The following is a 9,671-nucleotide window of genomic DNA, read 5'->3' as shown; positions in this document are numbered from 1 at the left end:
AGATCCCATTTTCCCTTTGGAGACGTCCCTTTTGAGATTGCCCATTCCATCTGGGATGTAAGAAGTCCGTCTTAAAGCGGAGCTCAACTCTGTGTCTTTACCCCTCTTCCTTCATTCCCCTCACTCCCTTGCCTTCTGAGGTCAAGCAGTACAAGTTCATCCTTTATCTCTCTATAATATAGACAGCCCTTTGGACCACTCAAAGATAGTGGTCATGTCCCTCCCTAATCTTCTCTCTCCTGAAGCTATCATGAAATCAGCTGACCTACTGGCTGTATGACTCTGGGCAAGTCACTTACCCTCTGTTTTCCTCAATCAATCAATCAACATTTATTAAGTACCTACTATATGCCACTCCTGGTGCTAAGTAGTGAGGATACAAAAAGTGGCAGAAAACCATATCTGCCCTCAGCTGCTTACAATCCAATGGGGGGAGACAATATTAAAACAGATATATACAAAGCAAGCTACATACAAGACAAGTAGGAAATCATAAACAGAGGGAGGGTGCTGGAATTAAGAGGGGTTGGGGAAGGCTTTCTGAAGGATGGAGGATTTTTAACTGGGACTGAGAGGAAGCCAGGGAGGTCAGTAGCTGGAGAGGAGGAGAGAGAGAGTTCGAGGTGTGGGAACAGCCAGAGATGGCGGGTCTTATCTGTGGGACAGCCTGGAAGCTGGTGTCTATGGATCAGAGTACATGGTGGAGAGTAAGGCATAAGAAGGCTGGAAAGGTAGGACAGGGCAGGTTAAGAAGGGCTTTGAATGCTATATTTGATCCCAGAGGGGATAGGGAGCCATGGAGCTTATTGAGTAGAGGGGAAGGATGACATGACCAGATCTGCACTTTAGGAATGGAGGATGGAGTGGAGTGGGGAGAGCCTTGAGCCAGGTCAACCCCCAGCAGCCATTGCAATAGTCCAGGTGTGAAGTTATGAGGGTCTGCACCGGGCTGGGGGGCAGAGTCACAGGAGAGAAGGGGGTGTATTAGAGAGATGCTGTGAAGGTGACATTGGCCAGCCTTGGCACCAGCTTGGACGTTGGCAGGAGATGAGAGATAGTGAAGAGTCCTGAATGACTCCTAGGTTGGGAACCCAGGGACTGGGAGGCTGCTCTTGTCCTCTACGGTAATAGGGATAGTTTAGGAAGAAAGATAATGTCTCAGTTTTCTCATCTGTAAACTGGGGCTAATAATAACACCCACCTCCCCGAATCATTGTAAGGATAAATGAGACAATAGTTGTAAAGTTTTTTGCACAGTTCCTGACATGCATTTGAAGTTATATAACTGTCAGTTGTTATTATCAACATTACTCTTTAGATGCCGTCAGAGGGCTGGTCACAAGAATTTTTCAACTCTCTTGATAATCTTTCGGGGACATGTGACCTTGATTGGATCTCTTGACTTGGCCAGTTATAGACAGGTTCCTTGGGGAGTGAGGTTCCATGATCCTAGAGGTCTCAATTGGCTCTGACTCTTGGGGGATGGTGGGTGGTGGGAGGGCCCAAGGAGAGTCGGAATCATTGCACTTTGGGTGCTGGTGTCTTTCACTGGAGTTAGGAACAGACCTGATCCTGACAAGTTAACATCTACCCCACTGTGAGGCAGGTGTGAGAATTCTTGAACCTTAACCTCCAATATAGAGGAAGGCAAGAATCTCACCTCTGATACCAGCTGTGGGATTCTCAGTAAGTCACTTACCCCTTCTTAGCCTCAGTTTCCTCATTTGTAAGATGGGCATAACAATAGCACCTCCTCTACAGGGTTGTTGGGAGAATCAGAGTTAACATGTGTAAAGAGTTTTGAAAACTTTAAGGCACTGCCTAAAGACTAGCTATTGTTTTCTGGGCAGTGAGAGTCTGGAATCTAGACTTCTAGCGGAAGAAAGCAGGTGGGCAGCAGTGGCCTTGGGTGTTGCACAGTTAACAACAGCACATTGGAGAGTCTTGGAAAGCGCTTTGGTTTCAGGACGCCAGTTGGTCTCTGAATGGTTTCGGCCACAGATTTTTCTTTAATATCTTTACCCTCAGCATGTCTTGCCTGGAGGGAGAACAAGGTTATATGCTGGCAATGCCTTGTTCCAACGGTTCCATTTGACCTTTGGTTTCAAGCACGAAGCCTTTCATCTCTGGCTTCCCTGGGTGTGTGTTAAGCATTTCTCTTATTCCGATGTCATTGGAGAGAGATTTAGCCAGATGAAAGAATTGCTTAATTTGTTTTTCACTGAAGTCCTATAATAAGACATTATCCAAATTGTGTTTATTTGGTTGTTCCAGTCATGTCCAACTCTTCAAGACCCCATTGGGGATCTTCTTGGCAGGGATGCTGGAGTAGTTTCCCATTTCCTTCTCCAGGTCATTTTGCAGATGAGTAAACTGAGGCAAGCAGGGTGAAGTGACTTGTCCAGGATCACACTGCTAGGAAGTGTGACTCCAGGGCTGGCACTCTAACTACTAAGCCACCTAGATGTTAGCTGTACCACTGACAACAAAAAGATATTGAAAGAATAAGTGTAGAAAGTGAGGAAATGATATTATCACTTTTTGAAATGTTATGATAGAGATCACTAGAAAGTGAACTAAAAAGGCTAATCAAAATAATTAACAACTTCAGCAAAGTTACAGGCTATAAAATAAATCCACACAAATCATTAGCATTTCTATACATACAAATCATCAGAATTTCTATATATTGCCAACAAAACCCAGCAGGGAGAGCCAGAAAGAGAAATTCCACTTAAAATAGCTTCAGACAATACAAAATACTCGGGAGACTACCTGCCAAGACACACACAGGAACTACATTAACACAATTACAAAACACTTTTCACACAAATAAAGCTATATCTAAACAACTGGAAAAATACCAATTGCTCATGGGTAGGATGAGCCAATAAAATAAAAATGACAACACTACCTAAATTAATTTGCTTATTCGGTGTCATATCAAAATACCAAAGGGCTACTTGACAAAACTAGAAAGATAATGAAATTTATTTGAAAGAATAAAAGGACGAAAATATTAGGGAAGCTAATGAAAAAAGTGGAAAGGAAAGAGGGAAAGTACCAGATCTTAAACCACACTACAAAATTGTAGTTGTCATAGGGCAGCTAGGTGGCGCTATAGTGCACAGAGCATGGGGCCTGGAGGCAGGGAGATTCATCTGGCCTCAAACACTTACTACCTGTGTGACCCTGAGCAAGTCACTTCACCCTGTTTGCCTCAGTTTCCTCATCTGTAAAATGAGCTGGAGAAGGAAATGGCAAACTACTCCAATATCTTTGCCAAGAAAACCCCAAATGGGGTCACAGAAAGTTAGACATGATTGGACACAAAAATGTAATTTTCAAAACAATTTGGTTGATCAGTGGAGCAGATTAGGTCCACAATATACAGAATCAATCGATATTTGTTAAACTCCTACTAAGTGCTAAGAGGCAAATGAACACAGTAAAGTAGCTTTGATAAATTCAAAGAGCCTAGCTGTTGACACAAGTACTTGAGTCCCAGGCACCATTGCTTCTCAGAACTTCCCTACTGGCCAGGCTATAAGACCAGCGTACAATCCTTCCTCCGAGGTCACTGTGATCCCATCACCCATACCAGTCCTTCAGATGAGGTTTGATGATGGTCAAGTTCAATGGCATCCTTTGCCCAAAGGTGGCCTGAGCTTTGTTAGCTGTCCCCTCACACCATTAATTGATACTGATGGAGTTTGCAATCTCCTAAAACTCCCAGATAGTTTCCAACCCAGTCCCTGTCTTACCATGCCTTCCTCCTCCTGCACTTGTGAGGTTGATTTTTTGAACCCAGGTGTAACATTTGACATTTTATCTTTACTAGGTTCCATTTATTAGATTTAATCCAACGTTCTGAAACCCAATGTGTTCACTCCCATCCATCCCAGCTTTGATGGACAAGTCATTTATGTGTCTAGCCAAGTCTCTGAGAAAAATGTAAAATGGGTCAATGTTGGGGGCGCTTCACCGGGAAGCTCCTGCCACATGGATATTGAACCATTGCCAACTTCAGTGAAACTATCAAAATGGTCTGCATGTCTTCACTTCCTCCAAGAGGATTGCTGGAAACATCTTACCAAATTGTTTGCTAAAATCTAGGAGAATTATGTGGACAGCACATTAGTAAACTTGTTTCAAAAAAGGAAACAATGCTTTTCATTTCCACCCAGTCTAGTTAATAACATTATAAAATGAAAGAAGGAAGGAAACCAGATGAGGAGATGGCAAGGTCTTCAATGCAATGACCTCCCGCCATCTTCTCCCACAATGAGGGGCGCACATGTAGAAGGCTCCCCCTCCCACCCTTGTGCCCAGCCTGGGCTGCAGGTTCTCACAGAGCTGAGCTGCCCAATGGAAACAGAGAGAGGTCAGACTCTGACTCTGCGAATGGACTCCCCATCTTGGCCTTGCCTGCTGCCCCCTGCCTCATTCCCAGAGATTCTAGCTAGATGGGTTCTCTCTCCTCCAGTCCTAGAGCAGAGAGCCCAGCTATGATGGGGGAGGCACAGTCACCTCCTGGCCTGTTCCAGAGCAGGGGCAACCCCAGCCCAAGGGGCCTAGATGCCCCCCTAGGTCTCCCCGGGGCTCTGCCCTTCCCTCCAGAAGGCTCCTTGACTTCTCTGCACAGAAGAATTGAGACTTCCTGAATACAGGGCCCTGCATTCAGATGCCCCAGGAAACAAAGGGCTGAGACTCCAGAAGCTTCCTCCACTGGATGGGTGAGGACCCCAAATGGGCCAAGATGGCACTAACCTTCTGGTACCCGTGCTTGTTTCCCCAGCCCAGACTCTGTCTGATTCTTTCCCCATCTGGGCCTCAGTGTCTCTCCAGGTCCCTCTCGTGGTCTCTTTCCCATCTCCACACTTTGTCCTCTGCCTCTGGCCCTCTCTCCTCCAAGTCTGCATCTCCCTCTTCCATTTTCTCCAGTTGTCTTCTCTTGGCTTGTGTACCTGTGGCTTCCACTCCCGTAGACCTCTTCCCCCAGAGCCAGCTCTGGCTTCCTTTCACCCTCCCCCAGCCCTGGGCCTCCATCCTGCCCTTGCTCCATCTCTGCCTTCAGCCCCCACCACCCTCCCTCTATCTCCTGGACTGGCACTCTGCCTGGCTCACTTACTCAGGCACCAAGTCTCTTTCCTATGCTCGTCACTTTGCCTGCTCTGTCCCCCTCCTCTGGGACCATCTCTCCAACCATCTCTCTGTCTCCGCCTGTTTTATCACTTCACATTGTCTCTCCTTCCCATTACCCATCTCTTTGCCTCTCTCTGATTCTACCATTTCTTTTCCCCTCTGTCTCTCCCTCCCTGTCTCATTTTGCACAGCCTTCCCCCTCTCTTTCTCTCTTCTCCTCTGTCCCTCCCTTCTTCTATCCTGCTCTCTCCTCTATCTCTTTCCCTCTCACTCTGTCATTATATTTCTTTCTTCTCTCTCTCTCCTCTCTTGTTATCTCTCTCTGTTTCTGTCTCTCTCTCTCACTCTCTCTCTCTCTCTTTCTCTCTCTCTCACACACACACACTCTGTCTCTCCTTTCTCTCTGTCTCTCATTCTCTCTCCATCTCTCCCTGTCTCTCCTCACTGTCTCGCTCCACCTCTCTCTTTCTCTCTCTCCTCTTTTTCTGACTTTCTCTTCACTCTCTCTGTCATTTCTTTCATCTTCTTCTGTCTCCTCTCTCTCCTTCCCTTCCTCCTTTCTTTCCTCCCTCCTCCCCTCTCTTCTATCTCTCCCCTGTTCCCATTTCTTTTCCTTATTTACCTTCTCCCCGTCTTTTCTCTCAACCTCAAATCATTACATTTCTCCCTCCCATTCTCATGCCGTTGCCTTTCCTTCCCTTCACCATTATCTTTTATTGTCTTTCTGCTTGTCTGTCCCTGCCTCTGTCTATCCTTCCCATTCCCAATCCTGCCTCAGTCTCTCCTGTTCCTCTCTCCCTTTCTCTTGTCTTTTTCCATCTCTCTGCATGTCTCTCCTTGTCTCTATCTCTCCCATTTCCATCTCTCTGCCTCAACCTCCCCTGATCCCATTTCTTTTCTCATCTTTCTGCTTGTCTCTGCCTCAACCTCCCCTGCTGCTATCTCTGCTCCTGTCTGTGTCTGTTGCTGCAGCCCCCTCTCCCCTCCCAGGCCAGGCCAGGCCATGCCAGGCTCACTTGGCTATTAGTCGTTCCTGGAATTGCTTTCTTTCATTGCCTGGTTCCTTTCACTGGAGAAAATGGCTTGGTAATGCTTCTTTTATCACAGAATTAGAGGATTTAGGGCCCAGATCTGACAAAGGGACTTTCAGAGGAGCTGGGAATCAGGCGCCAATCAGCCCCACATCTCTGGGGCCTGGGAGCAGAGAGGGAAATCGAGGGATTATAGATGTCCTGTTTACTGAGCCTTCTGCCTGATAGCATCTCAGGCCGCTCTGTTGGAGAAAAGAAGCGAGATCTAGAAAGGAGAGGCTGGGCCCAGAACAATGTAGGGCTGCCTGCGGCAGAGGGAGACAGCCTAAGATTGGGCCTATTGGGGAAAGAGATTCAAAAGCCATTAGAGAGGCTTAACTCCAAGGTTAATCTGCTTTGGCCGTTCATTTGTCAAAAGTGAATTTATAGGTTTGGAAAAATCCTGCCTTTGGGGACGAGGCCTCGAGGAGCAGCTCCCCACCCTCCCTGCCCTCTCCTGGGTCCCCAGAATCCTACTGCCCGCTATTTCCCTCACGTTGTCCCTCTCAGCCCCCAGCATCCTCGACCTCTTCTTCTGGCTTGTCCTAGGTCCCTCACTTTATAACCAGCCATCTCCCTGCCTCACTCTTGCCATCCCAGCCTCCTTCTATTTCTAGTCCCTCAGCCTTTCCGCATCAGCCTCCCACTTTCTTCCTCAGTGTCCTCACTGTGCCCACAAACGTCCTAACTTCCCATCCCCTTATACTGTCCCTTCCATATCCCCTACCAGCCCCTGACTTCTCTACCCCTCAGTCTCTTCCTCTCAGTCTCCTAGCTTCCCTGCCCCCTTACTTTTTCCCTACTAGCCTCCCTTTGGTCCCAGGGTCCCATTTTGTCTCTAACTAAAGAGCCAAAACTAAGGCTAAGTGCCCTGAGTTTTGCCCCAGAGTATCCATGGTATAGAGGGGGCTGATGATGCCTGGAGGGCTTCAGCTGCTTAATTATCAAGAATAATTCATTGGAAGAGGAAGCCTCCAGTACCTTCCACTGTGACCTCCCAGGATCAGCTGAAGACAGTTCATGTTTCTTACCCTGGAAGTGAACGTGGCTCATGGTTCCTGATGATGCCTCTGTCGAGCAGCTTCCAATGGACCCCACTGCAGACCCTTCCATCTGCACTTTCCCTCCCGGCCTACTCCTCGCAGCCTCCCTGCCTCTACCCTCCCAGTGTCCAGTGCTCCCGCGCCTCTTCTGTCTGTCTGTTCCATGTATCCATCTGCCCTGTTACTTCAATCCATCCAGCCTCGCCATAGGCCAAAAATCCAAACCCCTCCTCTGGAGATGGCCCCTTCTTGTTTAACTAAAGTCCATGCTCAGCTGGTCCTTGGTCACCGGTTATAATCTGCCCCTGGGTCCCAGCTTGGCAGGATTTTCCAGAGCCTTGACTTCCCTGGGGGTCCTATCGATGGCTTGGTATCACTGTCCTGCCACGGGAAGGGGGGGGAGAGGGGCATGGGAGGATTAAGTCAGTGTTTCTTGTGTGATCCAGACACTCCCTGTGTGACCCTAGACACTTAGCCTTTGTTTGCCTCAGTCTCCTCATCTGTAAAACAGGGATAAGCATCTACCTCCCAAGGTTATTGTGAGGATCAAACCTTAAATAGAAAGGCCTACCATTTATCATTATTGTTATAGGGCATCCTGACCTCCTTTCTTTGAATGTTTTTTAGTATGTCGATGTCTTTCCTAAGCCCAATACTTCCTGTGTTGCTGCCTGAGGGCGGAAGGTAGAGGGACCATGCCCTCACTCTGGACAGCAGGCCTCTCAGTGCATGCTAGGATCACATTAGCTGCTATATTGTATCAACTCATGTTGAGCTTGTGGTCCACTAAGACCTTGAGATCTTTTCTCAGATGACTTGCTGCTTAATCATGCCTCCTCCATCTTGTCCTCAAGAAGTTGAAATGCTGATCCCAAGGGCAATGCTTTACCATAAGAAAAGTCCCTTGGGATTTTTTTTTTTGTAATTTAAAAAAAATTATGTTTAAGCTTAAATATATAACGAGAAAAGAAAACATTGCCATGTACACAGCAGAACATGAGAGGATTCAATATAAAACAATACATTTCCATTTCAGGAAAATCTATGTAATAAATACTCCAGTTTGCTTTCAAAGTTGTACAGCTTTTGTTTGCTTCCTTGTATGTTTTCTTTTGTTCTCTGCTGTGTGCTTTTTACTTTGTTTTTTATCCTCCTTCCTTCCCCCACTCTACCCTAAAGAAAGATTACAATTAAGTAGGAATACCTTATCCATCCATCCATCCATCCATCCATCCATCCATCCATCCATCCATCCATCCATTCATCCATCCATCCATCCATCCATTCATCCTTCCATCCATCTATCCATCCATCCATCCATCCATCCATCCATCCATCCATCCATCCAACCATCCATCCATTCATCCTTCCATCCATCTATCCATCCATCCATCCATCCATCCATCCATCCATCCATCCATCCATCCATCCATTCATCCTTCCATCCATCCATCCATCCATCCATCCATCCATCCATCCATCCATCCATCTATCCATCCATCCATCCATCCATCCATTCATCTACACACATATATACATATACATCCCCATAAACATGTACATATATACGCATATATGTAAGCCCATACCATGCTTATTTCCACTTGTCATCTGTTTCTCTGAAGGTGGAGAGCATCCCCCTTTATAGGTTCAAGTCTTTCCATGTTTTTCTACATCAACCAGCTCCTCATTTCCTATGCCACAGCAATATTCCAACTTAGTCCCATTCTTTCTGAGAGATTATGAAAGTTTCCCCCCAATTTTCTGCATTCCTTCTATTCTTGGCTGTATAGATTTTATTTATACAAGAAAATTTTAATTTAAAGTAATCAAAATTCTCCTTTTTACACTTCAACAATGCTCTCACCTTATAATATAGTTTAAGGTCTGATACCACTGAGTCTGTTTGCTTTGTATCTTTTTCCCCTGGTTTCTTTGAAGTTTCTGACCTTTTGTTTTTCCAAATGAACTTTATTATTTTTTCTAACTCAGAAAGATATTTTTTAGTAATTTAATTGGGAATGGCATTAAGTAGTTAATTAGGTAATATTGTCGTTCTTTTATTATATTGGCTTTACCTACCCACGAACAGTAAATATTATCTCAATTTTTTAGATACAGTATAAAAAGTGTTTTATGTTTATGTTCACATAGTTCCTGTTCCTGTTTTGGCAGGTATACTCTCAAGTATTCTATACTGTCTAGTTATTCTAAATGGTCTAAAACAATATTGAATAGCATGGTTGACACAAAGTGTAGTTTTGTCATTTTTCTCTTTTATTAAATCTATTTTAGCTTTAACTTTGTGTGAGATCATGATTACTATCCATGCTTTTTTTACATACTAAATTCTCCTGCCCTTCATTTTATCTTTGTGTGTCTCATTTTTATTGTTTCCTGAAAGCAACATATT

The sequence above is a fragment of the Notamacropus eugenii genome, chromosome 4 (assembly GCF_028372415.1).
Source record: "Notamacropus eugenii isolate mMacEug1 chromosome 4, mMacEug1.pri_v2, whole genome shotgun sequence".
NCBI classification, from domain to species: domain Eukaryota; kingdom Metazoa; phylum Chordata; class Mammalia; order Diprotodontia; family Macropodidae; genus Notamacropus; species Notamacropus eugenii.
This window is presented reverse-complemented; position numbering follows the sequence as displayed.